Consider the following 25,209-nt stretch of genomic DNA (forward strand, 5'->3'; position numbering starts at 1 on the left):
TTTTTGACTAGTGAAACAGTGATGGCACAGGTGTTTTGCCATTGGTCCAAAATTTGGATTTTAACTGTAAAGGCATAAGGTAGACACCATCCCATCTCTGCCTACATTTGTTGGACCATGCATGTGCTGGACTGCAGCAGGTAGCATTGAATAACATCCCTAGAAATCCAAATGTCACTGGAGTCCTTCTTTTCCCATTTGGCTTTCTCTCTTTTGGAGCAGGTTGCTATAATTCTTTCAGCTCATTGAAAGTGTGTGCAGTGCTCAACAACGTGTTTGTCAAAGTTTCTCCTTCCACATTACAGGGCTCATCAATGTGAAAGGTGCTGGACTCCAAAGCACAATATCAAGCGATTTCATCCTCAGAGCAGTTGCCTTGGGTTATAAAAATGTTGCCTCTCTTTTCTCCATTGCAATTTCTTTTGACAATTGCAGAGATTCTAATAGATTTGAGAGATATAACTCATTCTGGATAGGGGACCCAGCATAGGCCATGAAACCTCGCTCTGACTATAACTGACCCACATCATGACCAAGTCCGAATCCATACTGGCTGTCGTAAAAATCATAACTCTTGAACCCTCTGATGTACATCAGGCTGTAGTACGGGAAATCAATTTGGCTACTTGTGCAGACATTACATGGCACAGGTAGGACACTTCCACAGCCCTACTTAATGTGCACACAGCATAAGCAACTCTTAAAATGCCATGTTATTCTCTCAGACAAGGCCCATCAACAAAAAGGGTGTGAACAGATTCAGGAAGAGGTACATCCAAAAGATCAGGCCTTGGTTTTCAGCATAAATCAGTAACATCGACCCAGTCAAGGTCAAAGTCATCCTTCTCATCTCCTTCTGGAGTTGGGAACAGAGAAGCAGGGTAAAGGACTTTGCATCTCCTGATAGAAACTTGTTCAGCAGCTAGAATGATTCTCTCACAGCTGGATAAGGGGCTGTCTGTCAAATGAATGCATGTGTGTCGTCATGAGGATTTCAATTGAATGAAGGACCATTACAATTAGTGGGTAGCCCATCGCTATCACATCTGTTTGCTGAATGCTGAGGTTCACCTCTGCAACTGTTTTGAGACGACCAGGCAATGCTGCGGCTACAGTATCTAGAGTTGCTGAGAAATACCCGATGGGACACTTGGTGGCCATGTGGGCCTGCATTAGCACTGATAAAGCACAACCATTTATGTCATGGCAAAAAGCACAAATTATTTTGTATTGTCTGGCGTCCAAAGAGCCAGTGCACTACAAAGAAAATGTCTGAGCTCCTAGAAGGCTTCCATACCATAATCATCTCTTGGTACCAGGTCATTGACATCAGTGTGCATCAGCCTCAGTAAAGGCTTTGCAACAAAGAACACGTTCAGGATCCATTGTTGGTAATAGCCAACAAAGTCCAAGAACATTTGCACTTCTCTGTTTGTGGTTGAGAACTTCATTTTAAGTACTGTTTCAATATGTTTGTGGAACACTCATCTGACTCCCTTTTCTATCATATGTCCTAAATATTTGACTTCTTTTTGGTAGTACTGCAATTTCTCTGGAGACACCTTGGGCCCGATTCACAGAACTAACTTAAGACAAAATCCTAAACTTACTACCATTTTGGTATTCACAGAAGGCACTTACTCATTTTGGTATTCACAGAAGACACTTACTCACTTCGGTATTCACAGAAGTTAGGAGTCCTAACTTTAGGACTCCTAAATGTCTTCTGTGAATACCGAAAGTCTTAAAATTAGGATTTTTCTCAGTTTAGGAGTCCTAAGGTTAGGACTCCTAACTTTACAACTACTAAACTGAGAAAAAACCTAATTTTAAGGCTTTCGGTATTCACAGAAGGCATTTAGGAGTCCTAAAGTTAGGAGTCCTAAACTTAGGACTACTAAATTGAGAAAAATCCTAATTTTAAGACTTTCGGTATTCCCAGAAGGCATTTAGGAGTCCTAAAGTTAGGAGTCCTAACTATACTACTACTAAACTGAGAAAAATCCTAATTTTAAGACTTTCGGTATTCACAGAAGGCATTTAGGAGTCCTAAAGTTAGGACTCCTAACTTCTGTGAATACCGAAATGAGTAAGTGCCTTCTGTGAATACCAAAATGAGTAAGTCCCTTCTGTGAATACCAAAATGGTAGTAAGTTTAGGATTTTGTCTTAAATTAGATCTGTGAATCGGGCCCATAATGTCTATTTTAAGCTAAATGTTTGAGAATTGCAATGGTGGCTTGTCTACAAGCTTCCTTGGCCATCGATGCAATCAGGAGATTGTCGATGTGCTGAATTAGGGTTGAGCTACTTGATAACTTCAGCGATTTTTCCTAAGTATCTGACTGAAATATGATGGACTTTCGGTGTACCCGGGGGGGGGGGGGCAAAACACCACATGAAAGTCTTCTACTGGAACTGTAATGCAACAGAAATTGGCTCTATTTTTGAAGGGTAACTGAGAAGAAAACCTGTCAGAAGACAATGATCATGAACCATTCAGTTTTGGGATGAACAAGATCACAGCAGTATTCCATACCAGAGGATAGTATGGATTGACAATTTCGTCAATTTGCCAGAGATCCTGAACTAGCTTCTGCTTTTTGTTTGCCATTTGTAAGGACATACTCAGAGAGTTACATGGACTCCTGAGTCCTGATGACTTGTTTCAGGATGTCCTACTTTATCATGCTCTCAGTTAGGGGAGTGATTCCTCTAATGGCTTCTGGAGTCATTTTGTAAGGGCACGTTTGAGGAAAACCTGTGTTAGGTAAATGGTTATCGTTACAGGCTTTGCTCCTTTGATCAATCCAATCACACTATACTTCTCAAACATCCTCTTTGACTGTCTCTCTTAAAATTATGGGTAAGTCCTCATTGGTAATAACCAGACAGAGTTTGCCAATGAGATCCCATCATAGCATGTTTATAGGCTTGAATCACACTCCAGAAACTGATGTCATTCTTTGGTGTCCCCTATCTTCAATGGGACAGGGGCTATAATCTGATGGGTAAGTTATTGATTAGTAATGCCCACAACTTGGACTTGATTTCACGAGAGTGGTAGGTTCTGGGCCTCAATTGTTCTAACAGGCAAGAAGGAAGCTCCTGTTTCTATCAGGAAAGATACGGGATGTCCGTTAACCACTCCTTCTTTATACGGTCCACTCTGGTGTACTTCTAGGAATGAGACAAGTTGACACTCCTCCACCCCCTCAGGCACCATCATTGGGCTTGATAAAAGACCGTGGAACCTTCAAACACCTTGGGAACTGGGCCACTCTAAGACCGAAATAGGTTTTAGGGAATTCTGATACTTTGTTGGAAGTAGGGATTCCAGCAAGCAATTGCATAGGGTCAGAGGAACTCTGTGGTATGCCATGTTTTGGGATCTTTTGGATTGACATGGGAGTCTGGGAATCAGAGGAAGCTCCCCCTGCACTGTGAGATTCACAGCTTGAGCATCGATCATAACTCGACTAGGACTATAATGACACTCCCTCTTCCAATGCCCTTGTTGCAAATTTGGCAAGGGGTAACCTTCTTTAGGACACATATGCTTGTCCCTGGCACAGCATAGCAGCTCAACCTCATCCTATTCCTGAAGCAGTTCCTCCAAATGGATTGAAAACTCCTTGCATGTTCATCCCAATACTGGGGTTAATTTTATTTCCAGTGAGGGTACATTTAGTCTCTTCAGTCCTCTATTTTGTGCAAATTGTGTCTATCATCACTACATTTTGTATTCTGCAGGATCTCATTGAGTGGGTTACTCTGGCAAGCGAACACCTTATATTATCTGATTATTTATAATTTCTGGGCTCAGTTGTTGCACAAAGGTACATATGCTCTAAGTACATCTACATCAACTGCTCAAAATAAACTTGCAAAGATTCTTTAGTATGTTGAAAGGTTCAGAATACCAAGTTATTTCTCTCTGAGGAACTGTAGTATTTAAATGTTTTATGACTTCTTCAAATTTGGTTTTAACCAGGAGCGAGGGTATGTTTATTCTTTGTCCCCTAGGAGGCTCCTGAGTCAGCCAGTCAACAACCCCCTTGCATTCTACCCATAATCCGTTGGGACTGCTGAATGAACAAATGCATCCAGATCCTCCCACAAGACTTTGAAAATAGTCACAATCTGCGTGTACCAATTATCAGGATTTTCACTTAACTTAGGCAGTAAATTTGTAAAGTGGAAAATATGTCTGGAAACATGGGACTCCGCATTCATCCACTACTTTCTCCTTTCCCGCATGCTCCTTTTGTGCCACTTTCGCAGGTTCATTACTCATATAGAGCAATTCAACCTTATAGTGTCCTCTAAAATCCATCCCTATGTTCCTTTTCACAATTTCTTTAAATGCAGCTTTCATCTGAGTGACAATGAGTTTTTGTGGGGTGTTTTTTATACGTGAAGGATTAATTGGTAGGGTTGCAAGACCAATTGGCTTTTTTTCATGAAGGTAGTCAAAACCTCTGCTTGCTTAGGGAATAATGATATTATGCTGGGTGCAGGTACTGGGTCCTAAGAGATGCTTGGAAGGGTCTGACTCAGGGGAGTACTAGCAACTGCCTCAGCTGAGGTGGTTTTTGGGGTACCCAATAAAAGCAATGTGCTTGTTGAGGGCTGAGCAGGGGCATAAATTGCAGTTTCTGTGTAGCATGGGGGTGCACAGGCTCTAGTAGGGGTTCTGGTATCTGCACTCGTCTCAGTTACTTTTGAAGAGGTTTCTGCTTCTGATTTGTTTTTTAATTTCTCCTTCTTCCCAAGTTTTTTCTTTACTCTTATCTCATTGTCTATGAATGGATAAACTCCAAAGGTCTCTATCACTAATTTCCTCAATTCTATCTGCCGTTCATCATCCTGTGCATGTATCCAAGATTAAGCACTATTGTGTTTATTTAATGCAAACATCTTCTTTTTCTTTTCATTTGTCATCTGTTCCCAAATATTTAAGGTCTCAAACCACATAAATCTCGAGGTTTAAAAACATACATTATCAGTCTCAAATTTTCTACTCAGGGAATATTGAAAGCTATGCTCAGTGGGAAATGTAGCTCTTCATCTTTGGACTTCTGTTTCTGTCATTGGCTAAGTCCCATGCACATGTGCAACCCTTTTTTTGCTGCCATTTCCCTAGCTGGTGTGCCTTCAGGTGGAAATTTCTCTTCCTTATTCACATAAGTCTCATTTTTTGAAAAGGCATACCCCAGGCTGAGAGACTCACAATCACGCTTCGTTCCAATTTAAATGCTCCTAGTTTGGGTTCCTGATATGCCAACCAATACCAGTGCATCTCTGTCAAAGGTCACCCCATTGCAGAGCAGCTACATTGTACGCCAGCCAAACCCTGTCCAGCACCAAATGAACAAACACCTGAATACAGGCAGGACTTCCTGAACTATTTTCTCTGACAATTCTTCATTTGTCTTCTTTGTCTAAACAGAAATCTCTACAATAGTAAGAAGACTACCTACTCTCAGACATCAGTAGAACCTCGACCTGCAGGAATCACCATACCCAGTGCTCTCACTCATGTACACCAAGGAATAAACTGCCACTAAACTTGATTTAAAAATTTGTAGAAAGATAAATGTTCATCCCTACCTTGGTGTGACTGATAGCGCTTCGCAGTACATCTCACCTTAGCTGACAAGCTCAACAATTCAGTAATCTAACTTAAGGTACCTCTCTCCACTTTATACTGTACATGTAACAATCCACATTGATCAAATTAAAAAGTCAAAGAAAATTATAAATAACATAATAAATAACATCCCCATCAATCTGCGAGCTAAAGCCACTTAATAATTGTTCTCAAAATGTGCCCAGCACATTTCACCACGGTAGGCCTACATATACTGCCTTGCAGCATACTTGTCATTTATCATTTGCATGCATGAAAATCCCTATTAATACTCACATTGTCCTTTTTCTGCTACCTCATTTTCTGGCTCCAAGATCAGGTTGGGACTGGGCCAATTTGAATCTTAAAGAATAAACAGCCAAACCATGAAGATACAGTAATAGGCTCTATAGCCAATTAGATTTTACTAGAACTAATTGGATCTAGTTGAAACCATCAGCTCTGCTACCAGATATGTCTGTGGCAAACCAGTCTTCTCATATCCTTACCAAGGGCATGCCAATGGTTCGGACTGGGAGCGATGCAGTCTCTATATGAACCTCGGTACTTCCCGACTGGAACCGTCTCGAATTCTATACAGCCTAGAACCAGAAATGTAGCTTTCTCTGTAAGACTGACAGACATGGGGCAAGAGTCAATGAGTTTTATAAAAGGTAGTGTTATGCAGAATTCATGAAGTATCTCACAAGCATGATTAGCAATAAAGAGTAAAAATCATGAATACAAAGAACTCTGTAAAGTTCAATGCAAAATCCAGCATAGATGCACCTTACTAAGTTGGGAATGGTGTATCATAGTTAAATGAAAAGTATGTCCTTTTAAAGGTCTTTAGGCAAAGGATGTCATACGTTACTAATCATGTCCATGGTTCTCAGGATATGCACCAATAAAGAACAATCAAAAAGAAACATTTTAGTACAGAATACATTTGATGATCTCATAACACTACCACATTAAATATAGTTACTTTCACATTTTATTCAAACACATGAATTGAGACATTTTGTAAAAAATAGCCGGTAGCACTCATTATTTTCAGTTTGAAGACTGCAATTATTTATTTAGCTGAGAAATAACTACAGCAACAATCAAGTGGTGTGGTACAGTGACACTTCAAAATAGAAGACAGTATATCTTAGGATATGTTAGCGCAAGTTTAATTTCAAGCTTTTTAAAACACAAAAGTTGAGAGAATGTTCACACTGATGACTGCTAATACAGAGTGGGAATCAACCCCATCAACTGTATGGGAAATTAACATATTTTAAGAGCCAAACAAATGAAATCCCAGTTGATAAAGACAAAAGATTTCACAGCAGCTGTAGGAAGCTGGCTCTCTATATAGTGTACATGAAGTACGCTGTGCAGAGAGTCCAGTGCATCCCTTATTGGTTGACAGAGGCAAAAGTAGATAATACTAACGCTGTATTTGTGGTAGTGTGGGCGAGCAGTTAGGCTTATCAGAGGGTAGTTCTAAGCATTTGTTCCACTCACAGAGGCACAAAATGATGCACACACTCAGGAATAAATCCGAGAACCAAGTTATCGATTTCTAAGTAATTTTGAAGACCAAGAACTTTGATCTACAGTAAGAGTTCAGAAAATATATCACTTTTATGCACTATTACACCAATTGCAGTCCATGGAGAAAAGCAAAATATGAATATATAAACCTTTAAGTAGTTCACCTTCTCCTTTCGGTTGATAGCAGGACCAGGTCCAAAGTTCCTGCATCAAAAGATAGGAAGCGTCCCAGATTCATCCGGGAGCAGGGTGCTGAGGGTGATGGTAGCTGGAGCGCTATGAAGAAGGGGGCCACCTGGAAAGACACTGCACAGGAGGACTTAAAGGTAAGTCTGGTGGGTCCCACTGAAGGGAGGTGGTTGCAAGGGTCTCAGGACTATGGGAGTACAGCTTGGATGTCTTTACTTGGGATGATCGGGCCAGGCGCAGAACAGTTAGGTCAACCGGGTGTCATGCGTCAAGATGGCCTTGTGGTCAGGAGCATGCAACTTGGAGAGGCAATGTGAGGACAGGTGGGCCACTCATGACAAGGGTCTCAGGGGTCTTAATGTCCCTTCATAGATGTTCGCTCCTGGGGCAGTTAGAGTACGAAACAGACCTGTTATCTCGCTGTTTGCTGATGGGGGTCCGGTACCCCCAACATTGGTATGGTGCACCTCCAGTAGGTCCTGGTGTCTCCAAACCTGGTGTGGGGACAGATCTGACCCTCCAGAGCTGATGTACCTCTGATGTACCTCTTTTGGTGCAGGTGCTGCAACAGAGTCATCAGTAAGCAGTATGTCAACAAACCAAACCTACTGGGATCTGTGCCTGGGGTGTGCAGGGGAGTGATACCTTCACTCCAAGGGAGGATCTTGGTGATTTCTCGAGGGCTGGAGGAGCTCTGGGGTTCTTGGAGTCTTCATAGATGTTAGAATTGGGGATCTCTGGTTGGGACAAGTAGGTACATGTGGCAAGCAGGGACCCTCTCTTCCAGTCAGGGCAAGGGGTCACACTCCTAGAACAACCCCTGCTCACCCTCTAGGTAGCTTGGCGCGAGCAGACAAGACTTATTCTCAGAGACGTTTACAGGTTAATCATTTGTGAACTCATACAGTACTCAGGCGACCCACCACAAATGGACTCCACACTGGGATTATAAAAATAAGTATTTTTTATATATCAGGCTTAGCTCAAGACCAAATAACGATGAAAAGGCCCACAATACTATTGGCAATAAGCAGTTCTTGGTTAACGCGTAATTTCAAAGGTCTGTGCGGTTCGTTCCTCTCTGTACTGTTCGTACGGGGATAAGAGATGCTTAAGAACGGGTCTCACAAACGCTGCAGATGCTCCGGTGCGGAGCGTACACCCTGCGGTGCGAAAAGTACACAGTACCTTGTCTTGGAGAGTTTGTCACGGACGATGCCGTGAAAACAAATGCGTTGTACGTTGCGATGTCATCCTGTTATGGTGCGAGCTACGGCTCTTTGGGGGCCTTAGTCGCGTTGTTCGAGGGGACGGTGCATAGGTACGGTGCTCTGCTGTTCATTGCGTTACAACAAACAAATGATGGACGGAATGCTGACAATGCAGACATTCTCCCCCAGTCAAGAGATCTGGGTTAAATCCATCGTTCTTTTGCCCACTACGCCACCCCAGTTTAGACATGGCCATATGCAAATAAGTCTTGACTCTGTGCCTCATGGGAACAGTCCAGCCCGAACTGCCAAGCCATGTCTTCCCTGGACCGGAATCAAGCATCCTAGGACCGGTTTCTGGCTATCAGCCGTCATCAGCCAGGATAGCTTGACTCCAGTGGCGTAGTGAGCACGGGTCCCACGTCTGGGAATACCCATCCCACTTAGGGCGAAAAGCGTTACAACAAACAAATGATGGACGGAATGCTGACAATGCAGACATTCTCCCCCAGTCAAGAGATCTGGGTTAAATCCATCGTTCTTTTGCCCACTACGCCACCCCAGTTTAGACATGGCCATATGCAAATCAGTCTTGACCCTGTGCCTCATGGGAACAGTCCAGCCCGAACTGCCAAGCCATGTCTTCCCTGGACCGGAATCAAGCATCCTAGGACCGGTTTCTGGCTATCAGCCGTCATCAGCCAGGATAGCTTGACTCCAGTGGCGTAGTGAGCACGGGTCCCACGTCTGGGAATACCCATCCCACTTAGGGCGAAAAGCGTTACAACAAACAAATGATGGACGGAATGCTGACAATGCAGACATTCTCCCCCAGTCAAGAGATCTGGGTTAAATCCATCGTTCTTTTGCCCACTACGCCACCCCAGTTTAGACATGGCCATATGCAAATCAGTCTTGACCCTGTGCCTCATGGGAACAGTCCAGCCCGAACTGCCAAGCCATGTCTTCCCTGGACCGGAATCAAGCATCCTAGGACCGGTTTCTGGCTATCAGCCGTCATCAGCCAGGATAGCTTGACTCCAGTGGCGTAGTGAGCACGGGTCCCACGTCTGGGAATACCCATCCCACTTAGGGCGAAAAGCGTTACAAACAAACGAATGTCTGCATTGTCAGCATTCCGTCCATCATTTGTTTGTTGAAACGCTTTTCGCCCTAAGTGGGATGGGTATTCCCAGACGTGGGACCCGTGCTCACTACGCCACTGGAGTCAAGCTATCCTGGCTGATGACGGCTGATAGCCAGAAACCGGTCCTAGGATGCTTGATTCCGGTCCAGGGAAGACATGGCTTGGCAGTTCGGGCTGGACTGTTCCCATGAGGCACAGGGTCAAGACTGATTTGCATATGGCCATGTCTGAACTGGGGTGGCGTAGTGGGCAAAAGAACGATGGATTTAACCCAGATCTCTTGACTGGGGGAGAATGTCTGCATTGTAAGCATTCCGTCCATCATTTGTTTGTTGAAACGCTTTTCGCCCTAAGTGGGATGGGTATTCCCAGACGTGGGACCCGTGCTCACTACGCCACTGGAGTCAAGCTATCCTGGCTGATGACGGCTGATAGCCAGAAACCGGTCCTAGGATGCTTGATTCCGGTCCAGGGAAGACATGGCTTGGCAGTTCGGGCTGGACTGTTCCCATGAGGCACAGGGTCAAGACTGATTTGCATATGGCCATGTCTGAACTGGGGTGGCGTAGTGGGCAAAAGAACGATGGATTTAACCCAGATCTCTTGACTGGGGGAGAATGTCTGCATTGTCAGCATTCCGTCCATCATTTGTTTGTTGAAACGCTTTTTGCCCTAAGTGGGATGGGTATTCCCAGACGTGGGACCCGTGCTCACTACGCCACTGGAGTCAAGCTATCCTGGCTGATGACGGCTGATAGCCAGAAACCGGTCCTAGGATGCTTGATTCCGGTCCAGGGAAGACATGGCTTGGCAGTTCGGGCTGGACTGTTCCCATGAGGCACAGGGTCAAGACTGATTTGCATATGGCCATGTCTGAACTGGGGTGGCGAAGTGGGCAAAAGAACGATGGATTTAACCCAGATCTCTTGACTGGGGGAGAATGTCTGCATTGTCAGCATTCCGTCCATCATTTGTTTGTTGAAACGCTTTTCGCCCTAAGTGGGATGGGTATTCCCAGACGTGGGACCCGTGCTCACTACGCCACTGGAGTCAAGCTATCCTGGCTGATGACGGCTGATAGCCAGAAACCGGTCCTAGGATGCTTGATTCCGGTCCAGGGAAGACATGGCTTGGCAGTTCGGGCTGGACTGTTCCCATGAGGCACAGAGTCAAGACTTATTTGCATATGGCCATGTCTAAACTGGGGTGGCGTAGTGGGCAAAAGAACGATGGATTTAACCCAGATCTCTTGACTGGGGGAGAATGTCTGCATTGTCAGCATTCCGTCCATCATTTGTTTGTTGTAACGCAATGAACAGCAGAGCACCGTACCTATGCACCGTCCCCTCGAACAACGCGACTAAGGCCCCCAAAGAGCCGTAGCTCGCACCATAACAGGAGGACATCGCAACGTACAACGCATTTGTTTTCACGGCATCGTCCGTGACAAACTCTCCAAGACAAGGTACTGTGTACTTTTCGCACCGCAGGGTGTACGCTCCGCACCGGAGCATCTGCAGCGTTTGTGAGACCCGTTCTTAAGCATCTCTTATCCCCGTACGAACAGTACAGAGAGGAACGAACCGCACAGACCTTTGAAATTACGCGTTAACCAAGAACTGCTTATTGCCAATAGTATTGTGGGCCTTTTCATCGTTATTTGGTCTTGAGCTAAGCCTGATATATAAAAAATACTTATTTTTATAATCCCAGTGTGGAGTCCATTTGTGGTGGGTCGCCTGAGTACTGTATGAGTTCACAAATGATTAACCTGTAAACGTCTCTGAGAATAAGTCTTGTCTGCTCGCGCCAAGCTACCTAGAGGGTGAGCAGGGGTTGTTCTAGGAGTGTGACCCCTTGCCCTGACTGGAAGAGAGGGTCCCTGCTTGCCACATGTACCTACTTGTCCCTACCAGAGATCCCCAATTCTAACATCTATGAAGACTCCAAGAACCCCAGAGCTCCTCCAGCCCTCGAGAAATCACCAAGATCCTCCCTTGGAGTGAAGGTATCACTCCCCTGCACACCCCAGGCACAGATCCCAGTAGGTTTGGTTTGTTGACATACTGCTTACTGATGACTCTGTTGCAGCACCTGCACCAAAAGAGGTACATCAGAGGTACATCAGCTCTGGAGGGTCAGATCTGTCCCCACACCAGGTTTGGAGACACCAGGACCTACTGGAGGTGCACCATACCAATGTTGGGGGTACCGGACCCCCATCATCATTTGTTTGTTGAAACTGCTGTTCATTGCGGCTTACAAGCCGTACCTTGAGAGTGGCGCCTTTTGCGTAAGTGCGGTGCGAAGCAGGCAGTACGCTCCGATTGTGAGCGACGTACCCAGCCACTCTACGCGCTGCAGCCTGCCCACAACAGGGGTAGGGGGGCACGCTTGAGTAGTACGGTTCGAAGAGGGGAAAACAAAGTGCGGCGCGAGGTCCTTCCTCCACGGTGCGAGCTACGGCTCGTAGGGGGCCACAACGTCGCGTTGTTCGGGCCGGACAGCTTGGCACAGGCTTTCCAGTGTAAACGTCGATCTAGGAGACGCACACTTCTCTCGGCGAGAACAGCGGTTCTCAGCAGCGTTTCTCAAGGTGGTGAAGTCCACTGGTCCTGGGACTTCGTTCAGGGGGCAAGCTCAGTCACAAGCCCTTGGAGATCTTAAAGCACAAGTTGAAATAAAGTTTCTTTGTAGTCTTTCTCCTCTCCTTCAGCAGCAAGGCAACCACTGCAGGCCAGTCCCCCAGGTCAGGGACAGTACTCCTCCTTACAGCTTTCCCAGTTCCTTCTCCTCAGGCAGAGGTTCTTCTTGTCAAGCAGGATCTAAATTCTTGGGAACAGGGTCCTAATACTTATAGTGTGATTCTTTTGTTCTTGCAGGCCAGGGGGCCTTTGCCTAGTTCGGTCCGGTTTCTGAGCACTTTGTTGACATGATGCAGGCTTCTGCTTTCAGTTTGCAGGGCAGAGACATCAGACGCTCCACAGGAGGTGGAGCCAGCATTGTGGTGGCAGAGCACAGCCCTATTCAGAGTCCAGTTGTACTCCTCCCACCCATCCTGGTGTAATCTTCCTATTCACCACCTGGCTGCCCAAACTGTCTCCTGGAATTCCCCAGCCCTGTCACTCACACAAACCAGACAGCAGATACACATCAGCGCAGAGGCGGGCTGAAAGGGTTAGGCAAGCAAATACCAACTTTCTAAAAGTGGCATTTGCAAACACAGAACATTAAAATAAACTTTGCTAAAAGATGTATTTCATTATTCTGAGTTCAGGCATACTAAACTCGAATTTCTACCATGTTCCCTGGGTCTGTTAGGATCATAGAATGTAACAATTCTAACAGCCCATTCTGAACAGGTAGCCTTACAATAGTGAAAAACGAAAATGGCTGTAATTCACTATTAGGACATGCCACACACATCAGGGCTTGTCCTACCTTATGCTTACAATGCACCCTGCCCTTGGGCCTACCATAGGGGTGACTCATATGAAGTAAAGGGAAGGTTTAGGGACTGGCAAGTGGGTGCACTTGCCCAGTCAGCATGACAGTACCAGACTGCACGCAGGTTCTGCAATGGCAGACCTCAGACACATTTTACCAGGCCGCTTCTGTAGGTGGCACAACCAGTGCTGCAAGCCCACCAGCAGCATTTGTATTTACAAGCCCTGGGCACTCCTGGTGCACTTTACTGGGGTCTGACAGTAAACCAAATAAGCCAATCATGGAACCCGACATGAAAATGAAAATGTTAAACAGGATGAACGGAATTAATATGGCAACATCTTCACGATCAAAGCTGTCGCAATTCATGGAAAAATAAAAGGGACTCATGAACTTTTTTTCATTAAGTTTATCGATTGAAATACAATGCACTTATTATACAGACATTTTGCAGGTTCCATATTTATATGAAAATGCATTATTTATGATTAGTTGTTCACGTATGACTGGTGTTGATAAACAGTGACGAAAAAGTGGTTATTGTTCAGAGGATATTACTTTATTAGGTAGGGTTCACTTGAGTTTTTCGTTTTAGGTAGTTTCTATCGCAAGGGGTTATGGGACATGTAGGATGGGTAGGAGAAGTATGGACTAGAACAGAAGGGTAAATTGAGTGGTAGTCTTCAATAGGATGCAGGTGAGGTTGAGCAAACCGACGTGATTGGGAGAATCTGGCGTGAGGGGAATAGTTGAAATAGCGCGTGTAGTAACACGTGGGTTGTTGGAGTATCTGGCTGAAATGGCAGTTTAGAATGGATTCGAACATCGTATGAAAAGGAACAGGTAAATTGAAGATTACGGAATAGTGGAAGGCTATACAGTTAAGTTTTAAGGGCACAAGGTTTGGTTTTTTTAAACGGTGGTCTGTAGAGAATAGAGATTTGGTTCAGTATTCAGTTTATGTTAAGAGCAGTAGGGATGTGCAGTGTTTATTTAGAAACGCGGGCATATTGGCAGGTGTACGATGGAGGATGGAGTGGGGGAGGTTAGTGCATTTAGTAGGTTCTAAACAGTGGTAGAATTGTATTTAGAGTGTGAGGTTTGGGTAATTGTTTAATCTGTAAGGGTAGGACTGTCATAACATTACTGCAAAGTTATTGTCAAAATGTGCATCGGTGTTAAAATACTTCATTTAAGTCAGTATGAAAGATTAACATGGGTTTTCATTTTAATATTTTAACAGCTACCCCTGACGAAGGGCAAATGAATGCCTGAAATGCATTGGGACTAAGATTATTAGCTGTAACACATGAATGAATGTTCCGACGTGACATAGTACGAGGCCTGGATTTGCACAACTATCTTATGTGAAACAAAGTGGCGTTTGGACAGTTTGATTGTGCATAAAAAAGTCAAGCTGGATGAAACATGAAAACTATGGAATAAAACAGAATAAAATGAACTTGAACTTGAAAATTTTAGAACGTATTCTTGCAGAAGCTGTGCGACAGGTTTGCAGCAACGTGTAGCTGCAATTCCTGCTTCATCCAACCAACATATACATTTTATATGGAGCACTTGCATTGTGGCACTGGTTGGCAGTGGCACAGTGCTCTGAGCAGCTAACACCACCAAAAACACATGAGGCACAGCATTAAAAATTGGAAGGGTGACTCACACCAAGGTGCCAGGTCTAACAATAGATTCAGGATAAGACTGCACAATCACGATTGTTGTGCTCTTTCAGCAGCAGGCTGGGTTTTGCACTAACTTTCTCTGCTGCAGGGCTTTAGTTCTCTTCCTGCAGCTCTTTTTGTCCTTGTCTTCTTCTTGTCCATTGAATTTAGAATTCTAGGTCCAGGGACGCCACCTAAAAACTAAATTTAGGGCTGTTAAATGGGGAAACACGTAGTAGCCAATGGGCTACCTACATCTAGTGTATCTACGCCCTCTAAGTGACTACTTCCTGTGCACTACCCTAGCCATGGTAGGTTGGTTTTCCACCATCACAAGATTGTGAATTTTCAGGAGAACGGTTTACATTGCCTGCCACACCTTAGGGGTGGTGCTGGCTGAATGTGGGCACTCCTCCTCATCTAAATAACTTTCCAGCCTGTCCTCCCACCAAATGTAAAGCAGGACAAGGGGGATGGCATCCCCCAATACCTGGGGAAGCCTGAGCAGCACTTCAAAGGTGGCATTGCCTTTGAAGCTTCCCGCTTTGGAAGGCCATTCTGGCCAGGAGGAGGTATGAAGCACCTCCACCCAGCTTAGGCTTTGTTTCTGGCCTCTAAAGAGTGCAAGCTCTCACCCCATGATGTCAGAAACAAGTCTGGTGTTGGCAGGCAGGACAGGACTACTCAGAGACCACACCAGTGCTTGGTAGGTTTTCAGGGGACCATCTAAAGTGTCTCCTGTGTGCAAGTAATCCAACACTGGCATCAGTGATGAATCATTAAGATGAGAGGTTGGGTACCAAACATCTTAGGGTACAATGAAGCCATCATGGTGCTAGGAAACTCATAATGACAAGTTCCCAGCCAATGTGCTCATCTTGGCTTCCCTGTGTACCTACAATGTTTAAGAAATAACCACATATTGCAGGGTCATATCTCCTCATGCAGATATGTTCACACATGGGATACAGTGCACCCTGACTTAGGGCTGCAAGGCCTGCATCAGGGATGACTTATCTACATCTCATGCAGTGCATGAGGGCAAGGCACACAAGGCTGTGAGGCATGTTGACTATTTGTTTTTTTCTGCACCAAGACACACAACCTGCAATGGCAGTTTGAATGGTCTTTTTGGGGGGTCTCTTAGGTGGCACAATTCATGCTGCAGCCCCAATGGACCCTCTTCTGTACCCACGCCCTACGTACCAGGGGTACCATTAACTAGGGATTTACAAGGGCGGTTAACGTTGTGCCAATCATGGTACAGTTTTTAGAAATAGATCTATCTGGCACACAGACCCTGGTTAGCAGGGACTCAGTGCACTTACAGTTAGAAAACACATCTGGCATCAAGCAAAAAGTGGGGGTTAACCATGCCAAAAGAGGTACTTTCCTACAGCAGCAAACAGAAAATGAGAATGTAGAAGAAAAGTAAAAAATGCTGCTGCACTATTAGCTTTATTTCAAATGTATCCTTTTAATTAATTTAAAAATATTAAATTAAAATTATTTTTCTGATGTTTAATTTAAATAATACATTCCCACCTAAAGAAATACATCTACATATTTGAATTATTCTTGAATAAATAGTAAAAGTGATGTACTGAATTTGTTAAAGGCAATTTAATTATGTTTTGACAAAAAACAATGGCATATTGATGTTGAAATAATAAAAAGATTGATAAAATATTTCATGATAAATAGTAAATATGTATTATTTATAGATTTTCTTTTAAAATTACATTAAGCATATTTATATTTGTAACTATTTAAACCGATTTATTTTAATTGAAAATTATCCGCTGTGGAGTTTTATTTAAAATCCCTACCTCCATTAATTTCTTTGGGAGGGTGTTGCAGTACTAGATGTTGGCCATGTGTAGTACTGGATTTAGTAATGTTTTGCAGTAGTGCTTTAGAAGCATAATTTGTAAATAGCATTTCACAGTTCATTTGTAGTACAAGTGTAGTACTACAAATGTGCCACAAAATGTATTTTGTTAATCAGTCCCTATGTCTTTATATTTGTGTCTTTTACTTTGCAGTCATAGCTGACATTTAATGAAGATACTTTTATGCTCAACTTGTTCAGTGGCTTTGAGAAATGTCCTCTCCATTTAATTCTTAAGAATAATAGTGGTCTGATCATTCGGTTTGCAACATTTAGAGGTTTTGATGAGGTTATAATGCCTATGATCCCAACCATGAACTTCAGCAATTGGATGGGTGGACACATTGATATCCTGCTTTCATGAGATGTTTGCAAGGCGTAGGTTACTCCCAGGCCATTGATAAAGAGTTGATACTCTTCAGTCCTCTGTCCCACAGTTTAGACCTTTCAGTTTTGTCTGTGGCTACTACTTTAGGGAAGTGATATGAGAATGGGACGAGGAAATGATCAGACCAATCCACTGGGACTGGAGCATTGGACTCAATCAATCCTTGTTTTGCTGTTAGGAAGTCAAAGATTAAGGCTTTTGTATGCATAGGAGCTTCACATAATAGATTGAGTGTATTATTGAGAATTACGGAGTGAGCTTCTGCATACCAGGTATTGTTAATATGTGCTATAAAGTAGTCCAAAACCTGCACTCTCTTTAACCATTCTCAACAAAAGCTGTATGTAATTAACCAGCCGCGGCCCATGCAGGTAAGAGCGGTGGGAGTGGGTTAGGGGGATTTGACAGACAACCACAAGGGGAAATTAGAAAAAATATAAATTTTCCCTCGTTGTCCTCTGTCAAAATACCCTTCACATTGCCTCACCGCCTCACCACTCTCACCTGCATGGACCGCAGCTAAAGTAAACATCGTCTGTTGAAGAGTAAACCTTTAAGCTACCTTCAAAATCTCTGTTTCAAAGATCAGTCACCAGGAGATGGATGCTAGGAGATGAGAAGAAACAACTAGAATGTGAGGTTAGCTAATATGTATGTACTTTTGGAGGTACTCATTTAAATAGACAGGCATGCTTCATGCCAATAAATGGAATCCTTTGAAATGGCAACATTACTCCGGGACAATGATCACAAAGGATGACATTTCATTAGAATTCACATTCTCCTGCCCCTTATAATAATCTTAAAAATGAGACATTGTCTGATGTGGTGCCATCTTGAGGCAAACCTTGATGTGTGTCTGTCCTCTTGCCATGAGTTTTAAGTATATTTTCTATTTCACCCTGTGGGAAGAATAAACAATCTTTCAAACAGTGCCAGAACCAAGGCATGCACATACACAAGGGACCGAAGACATGTGCTTAATTATGGTCTAAGCAAATATGAAGTTGCTCTCAGTACCGATCGTGCAGACGACTGCTTCTCCTGGAATAACATCAATGATAGGTAGTTTGGCACCAGCAACAGTGTACAGAGGCCTCCAAAAGAAGGCCAGAAAACATACCGCTTATTTATCTGGTTAAGTAATAAAAATAGATCAAAACTTTGATCAAGCAAATATTTTAGAGCTGAAATCGATTCATATCTTTGTTCTTGTTTAGCTTTCGATTTTAGCATTACAGTTCTCAGTAGTTTTAATGAAGATTGGAAAAAGTGGGATGGAAGAGAGAACAAAAAAAGAAAATAAACAGTGCAAAAGCCACTCATCTTGTTTTTTTATGTTATGTTGAAAGCTAGGGAATTACACAAAATACATATAATGAGAGTATTACCATATTAAATGTATAGCTGTCACACTGAGTAGTGTCAGTTTCTGTCCTATCCAGAGAATGGAACCTTTACCTAGTCACTGTAAACAGGTGTGCGGGGGGCTACAGCAACCCCAAAATAACCATGCTGGATTTCGGGGGGAACTGATGCCTTTACATTTAGTTTTATGTTTGGTGTGCCTTCAATGACATAGGCAAATGTCATGCTGTGTCTTCTGTCAAGCTGCTACTTATTGTTTGAATATGGAGTTTGGCATTTACTTACTATGTGCAATTTTGCTGAAGAACTGGAAGTGTGGAAGGAAATGCTGCTGGATGTCGTTTTTTCTAACACACAATATTTAAATACCTGTATATGAGCTGTATAATTTATTCAAAATACATCAACAGATAGGAATGCACAAATGGAGCACATTTCTTCTGCAATTCTGAAGTGTGATGGAAGCAAAGATTTTAATTTGATGAAAACAAATCAAGACACTTTACTCACTGAAGCACAAATGATAAGAACTCAGGAAACCCAATTCCATGCATTAGCATTTGTGTGCTGCATAGTTTAACTGGTAAAACTATGTGTCTGTGCAAATTAGTCACTATTTCAATGAAACATATGCTCTCTATAAATGACAGTGTCATATCAAACCATGCTTTAGATATGTAGGTGTGACAGGTTGTTTAAAAATTTACCATTGGATAAACACTAAACCCCTCCTCTCTCCTGCTAAATGGGTGTGCTCATTTGCTACACTTGTTCTGTGTGTTAAGTTTCAACAATCACTATTACTCCATTGATGCCAGCACCAACACTCTGAAAATTGTTCCAGCATCACTACAACCTCACTAAGTAGCGTTCATGCAACCACATTAGGAGTGCTTCAGTCTTTATGAATAGTGTTGATGCTACCCATTAAATGTACTGTGTTACAGCAAACAAATGATGGACGGAATGCTGACAGTTCAAACATTCTCCCCCAGTCAAAAGATCTGGGTTAAATCCATCATTCTTTTGCCCACTATGCCACCTCAGTTTGGACCCAGCCATATGCAAATCAGTCTTGACCCTGTGCCCCATGGAAACAGTCCAGACCAAACTGCCAGACCAGGTCCTCCCTGGACCGGAAACAAGCATCCTGGGACCAGTCTCAGGGTATGTCACCCTTTTTCAGACATGCTAGCTTGAATCCAGTGGCACAGTGAGCAAGGGACCCACTTCTGGGCATACCCATCCCACTTAAGGCAAAAAGTGTTACAGCAAAAATATGATGGATGGAATGCTGACAATGCAAACATTCTCCCCCAGTCAAAACATCTGGGTTAAATCCATTGTTCTTTTTCCCACTACGCCACCACAGTTTGGACCTAGCCATATGCAAATCAGTCTTGACCCTGTGCCCCATGGGAACAGTAACCACCAAACTGCCAGACCAGGTCATCCCTGGACCGGAAACATGCATCCAGGGACTGGTTTCAGGGTATGTCACCCTTCTTCATCTAGGCTAGCTTGAATCCAGTGGCACAGTGAGCAAGGGACTCACGTCTGGGCATACCCATCCCACTTAGAGCGAAAAGTGTTACAGCAAACAAATGATGGACAGAATGCTGACAATGCAAACATTCTCCATCAGTCAAAAGATCTGGGTTAAATCCATCATTCTTTTGCACACTACGCCACCCCAGTTTGAATGCAGCCATATGCAAAATAGTCTGGACCTTGTGCCCCATGGGAACAGTCCAGACCGAACTGCCAAACCAGGTCCTCCCTGGACCGGAAACAAGCATCCTGGAACCGGTTTTGGGGTATGCCACCCTTCTTCAGCCAGGCTAGCTTGAATTCAGTGGCACAGTGAGCAAGGGACCCACGTTTGAGCATACCCATTCCACTTAGAGCAAAAAGTGTTACAGCAAACATGCTGACAATGCAAACATTCTCCCCCAGTGTGTGTGTGTGTGTGTGGGTGGGTTTGTGTTACTATCCTTGTGGGGACTTGGGTGTGATAACACACTCACGCTGTGGGGACTTGATTGCACTGTGGGGACCTGAACCCAGGTCCCCACAAGGCAATGTCTTCTAAATGATAAAAAATGACTTCAGGAACATCTGTGCCAATTTTTACAACTTTTTAAAAAATTACCTTGTGGGGACCTGTGTTTCATCAAGTGTGTTTATATTTCTGCTCAGCTCTGCCCCCGTAGACAGGAGGCGGTACTGCAGTCATAAACACACTTTGCATTTAAACACACTTTGCTGACCAGAAACACCCAGTAGCAGCAGAAAGGACAGATATTTCAAAGGAAAGGCTCCATAAGTTGTGTTTATCCAAATATTTTTCATCCATATTAAACTTTTCTCTATTTATTTAAAATAAAACTTTATTTATATGAAGCTATTTATGTTAGATTTTTTTGTATCTAAAAATTATTAGTGGTTTTATGAACATTGCTAAAAGCAATTTGGGCGAGTTTCAAATCCCAACATTCTTTGCTCTTGTCATTTGATCCTTATTTGTAACTAAACAATGATGGTGCACTACACTGTGATTCAGTATAAACTGAATTGATCATTTTTGTGCACATAACCTACAGGCATCAATGCCTATTGTTACATTTTAATGTCTGTACCAGGAATTCAGAATTGTATGTTGCTTTTCCTCAGTTTACATATTTATATGAACACTGTAATATGTTTTTTTAGATGATGGCTAGATAAGCGAGTGACTAAGCTTCCACTTTGCTATGGGTTACGTTCTTGCAGACAGTGAACTGATATATATTCTATTATTATCATATTATGCAATTACATTTAAATTGTTTGAATTGCTTAATTAAAAAAATTATTCCTAAAGCTTTACAAATAAGCATTGGCAAATCCAATAAGTCTCACCTATGCGATTGCTATTGGCTTTGGCAATGTGTTTTAGCCATGTTGTACACCACTGCGGCTGCTGTTCAGCAAGGTTAAAAGTTCATGGGGTGGGGTAGGATAGACTGGAGAAGGGTAGATTGGGGTATAGTGGAATAGGCCAGATTGGGGTAGAGTGGAGCATGGTAGACTGCCATACATTGGAGTGGGGTAGATTGGGGTAGAATGGAGTGGGGTGGATTAGGGTAGATTGGAGTGGGGTGATTGTAGTGGGGTAATTTAGAGTGGTGTAGTTGGGTAGATTAGCGTGGTAGATTGGAGTGGGGGCAAATTGAAGTGGGGTGGGTTGGGGTGGAGTGGGATAGATTGGGGTGGAGTGTGGTGGATTGGGTGGAATATTGGAGACTGGGGTGGAGTGGGGTTGATTGGAGTGGGGTAGATTGGAGTTGAGTAGATTGGAGTGGGGCAGATAGGAGTAGGGTAGATGGGGTAGATAGGGTGAATTGGAGTGGGTAGATTGGACTGGAGTGGGGTAGATTTGAGTGGCATGTGGTAGTATGGAGTGAAGTAGAGTGGGGTAGATTGGCTAGAGTAGAATATAATGTGGTATATTGGGGTAGACTGGTGTCAAGTAAATTGGGTCGATTGGAGTGGATAGATTGGACTGAAATGGGGTAGATTACAGTGGCATTTGGTAATCTGGAGTGAAGTGGAGTATGGTAGATTGGGTAGAGTAGAATTGAGTTTGGTGGTTAGGGTAGAGTGGACTGCAGTGGGGCAGATTGTATTGGACTACATTGGACTGGTGTGGGGTAGATTTGAGTGGCATGTGGTGGTATGGAGTGAGGTTGAGTGGGGTAGATTAAACTTGAGTGTGGTTATTGGAGAAGAGAAGAGTGGGGTGGATTGAGGTAGATTGGAGTGGAGTTGGCATGTGGTAATATGGAGTGTGGTAGATTGGTGTATAGTTGAGTGGGATAGATTGGGTGGATTGGGGTGAGTAGATAGGATTGGAGTGGGGTAGATTTGAGTGGCATGTGGCATTATGGAGTGGAGTGGAGTAGATTGGGTGGATTGGAGTGGGTTACATTGGACTAAAATTCAGTAGATTTGAGTGGCATGTGGTAGTATGGAGTGAAGTGGAGTGGGGTAGCCTGAGTAGAGTGGACTGGAGTAAATGTAAATGTAAATGTTGTAGACTTGTAAAGCGCACAGCTGCCCCAGCAACGGGGCGTCCCGGCGCTGTAGACTGCTGGGGAACCCATCCTGGCTATCCCTGTGAGATGGTCCCTTTCTGGGTATCTCCAAGGTGAAATCAGGCATCCCCGGCGTCTGTGGGGGGCTGTTGTAGAGATGAGGCAAGCTTAATGCCCAGAGTTGCCGAGTGTGTCCCTGGTTAGAGTAGGTACCGAGGCGAGAATTATCGAGTCCGTTTTGACCCTGGTCCACGACCCCGCCCTGTCTGGAATTGAACCCTTGTCCCTGGCCGATTCTCTGCTTACGGGTCTGCCGCCTCTAACCAGTGAGCCACACCTCTCCACACCACCTCTCCAGTGTGGTAGATCGTAGTAGAGTGGAGTGAGGCAAATTGGATGGATTGGAGTGGGGAAGACTGGACTGGGGTAGAGTGGAGTGGGATCGATTACAGTGGGGTGGAGTGGAGTTGGATAGATTACAGTGGAGTGAGCTAGGTTGGGGAAGAGAGGAGTAGAGTAGAGTAGGATAGACTGGAGTGGAGTGAAATGGGATAGATTAACATGGAGTGGAGTGGGGCAGATTGGGTGGATCAGAGTAGGACAAATTGGAATGGAGTAGGGTAGATTGGAGATTGCCAGACCTTTACTTGACCAAGACTGGTCCTACCCATGCAGTGGGACACACACTGGACCTCATTTTCTCTACTCTCCACTCTCTTCAAGCTAACACCCCAATTTCCCTAATCTGGACCGACCATTTCCTGATACGTTTTCAGATTCCTACCAGGATCAGATCTGCCAAACCTACAGTTCAGAAGGGCATTAGTTTGAGACAATGGAAGCAGATTACTATGGAAACTTCCCAATCTGTTTTTACTGCTCCCAACTTAAACAACTCACAGGACATAAACTCAGCTTTAGCCCAATTCCATGACACCTTTTCAGGAGGCACTTGATATCGCTGCCACTTATAAGTAACTTCCCGCAATAATGTCTAGGCCTAACGCTTCGTGGTACACAGCTGATCTGAAAAATGACAAAAAAATGCACGGAAATGGAGAGCTACTAAAACAAATACAGACAAACAAACATATAAATCTGCCCTTCGAACCTACCACTGTTAAAGATCAGCCTGAAGGCATTTCCTTGTCAACCAAATAGAACAAGCAGGCAATTCCTCCAAAGAATCATTTAAAATCTTAAACAACTTTGCTAAACCTCAAGCCTGCTTAGCGGCCATCCCTGCTTCTCAACTACTCTGTGACATCTTGCAAGACATTTTCACACTAAAATGGGCAATATTCACAATAGTTTTAATTTACTGACTAATGCACCAGACCTTTCTATAACCAATGGGTCACCTCAAACGACTGCATCAGTAATACTGGAAAGATTTAACCCTACCTCTAGTACACAGACGCATGACCTGCTGCATAATGCAAAATGTGATTCTCGTTCTGACCTCTGTCCCCCTTATATATTTGCCACTCTCTCTTCTCTTCTTGCTCCAGTTATCACAGTTCTATGCAACCAGTCCCTGACTCAAGCCTCTATTCTGCAACATTGGGAAGAAGCCCAGGTTACATAAATACTGATAAGAATAAATGCAGACCCGAGCAATCCAGCTAACTATTGCCCGAAATTCTTCCTCCCTCTATTGGGTAAAGTTCTGGAGACCCACATCAACAACCAATTGTCCTCGTATTTGGAGACTTATGGGCTGTTGGATGCTTCTCAAACAGGTCACAGACCTTCCCACAGCAGGGAGACGACCCTTCTTGCCTCAGCAGATACTATCAGGCTATCCCTTAATGCTGGAAATCCAGCCATGTTGGTTTTGCTTGATCTATTGGTGGCATCCAATACCATCTCACATTCCATGCTAACAAAAGGTTTTGAACAGATTGGCATCAAGGGCGCCACACTCAACTGGCTGAAGAACTTTCTTATGACAGGGTCTAGACTGTCTCTATTGGCCCTTATCACTCTAAACCACCTGTTGGACAAGAGGTCCCTCAGGACTCCTCCTTGAGCCCCTCACTTCCTTCCCCCGTCCCCTATTTAATATAGATATTTGCCCTTGCTGTGCCTCCCTTGGAAAGGCATAATGTTTTGGTGCATTCCCAGGTTTACCAGTTTTGGTAAATCTGGTGATGCATCAAAAACCATAGGAGTTGCATGGGAACATACAGGCAACTCCTTCCCAGGGCAGAGTAATGCAACGCAGCTATTCGCAATTTCCGTTGTGTACTCCAGATTTTTGGAACCACTCAGAGCCATGCAAAGTGGCTTTGCATGGCTACAAAAATCTGACTTGCCATCCAAAAACCCACACAAACACTAAACCCTAAAAAATTATTACCACCCAAAGACCCATACCCACACTAAACCCTAAAAGTTCACTTGCCACCCAAAACCTATGCCTACCCTAAACCCTAAAAAAGCTCTTACTACCCAAAAACCTATACCCACCCTAAACCTTAAAAAATCCCTCTCCACCCAAATACCCATAACCACCCTAAATCTAAAAAATTCAGTTGTCACCCAAAAATCCATACCCACCCTGAACGGTAAAAATTATTTGGCCACCCATAAACCCATACCCACCCTAAACCCTAAAAATTACCTTGCCACCCATAC

This window comes from Triturus cristatus, chromosome 8, assembly GCF_964204655.1.
Source record: "Triturus cristatus chromosome 8, aTriCri1.1, whole genome shotgun sequence".
Classification (NCBI taxonomy): Eukaryota; Metazoa; Chordata; class Amphibia; order Caudata; family Salamandridae; genus Triturus; species Triturus cristatus.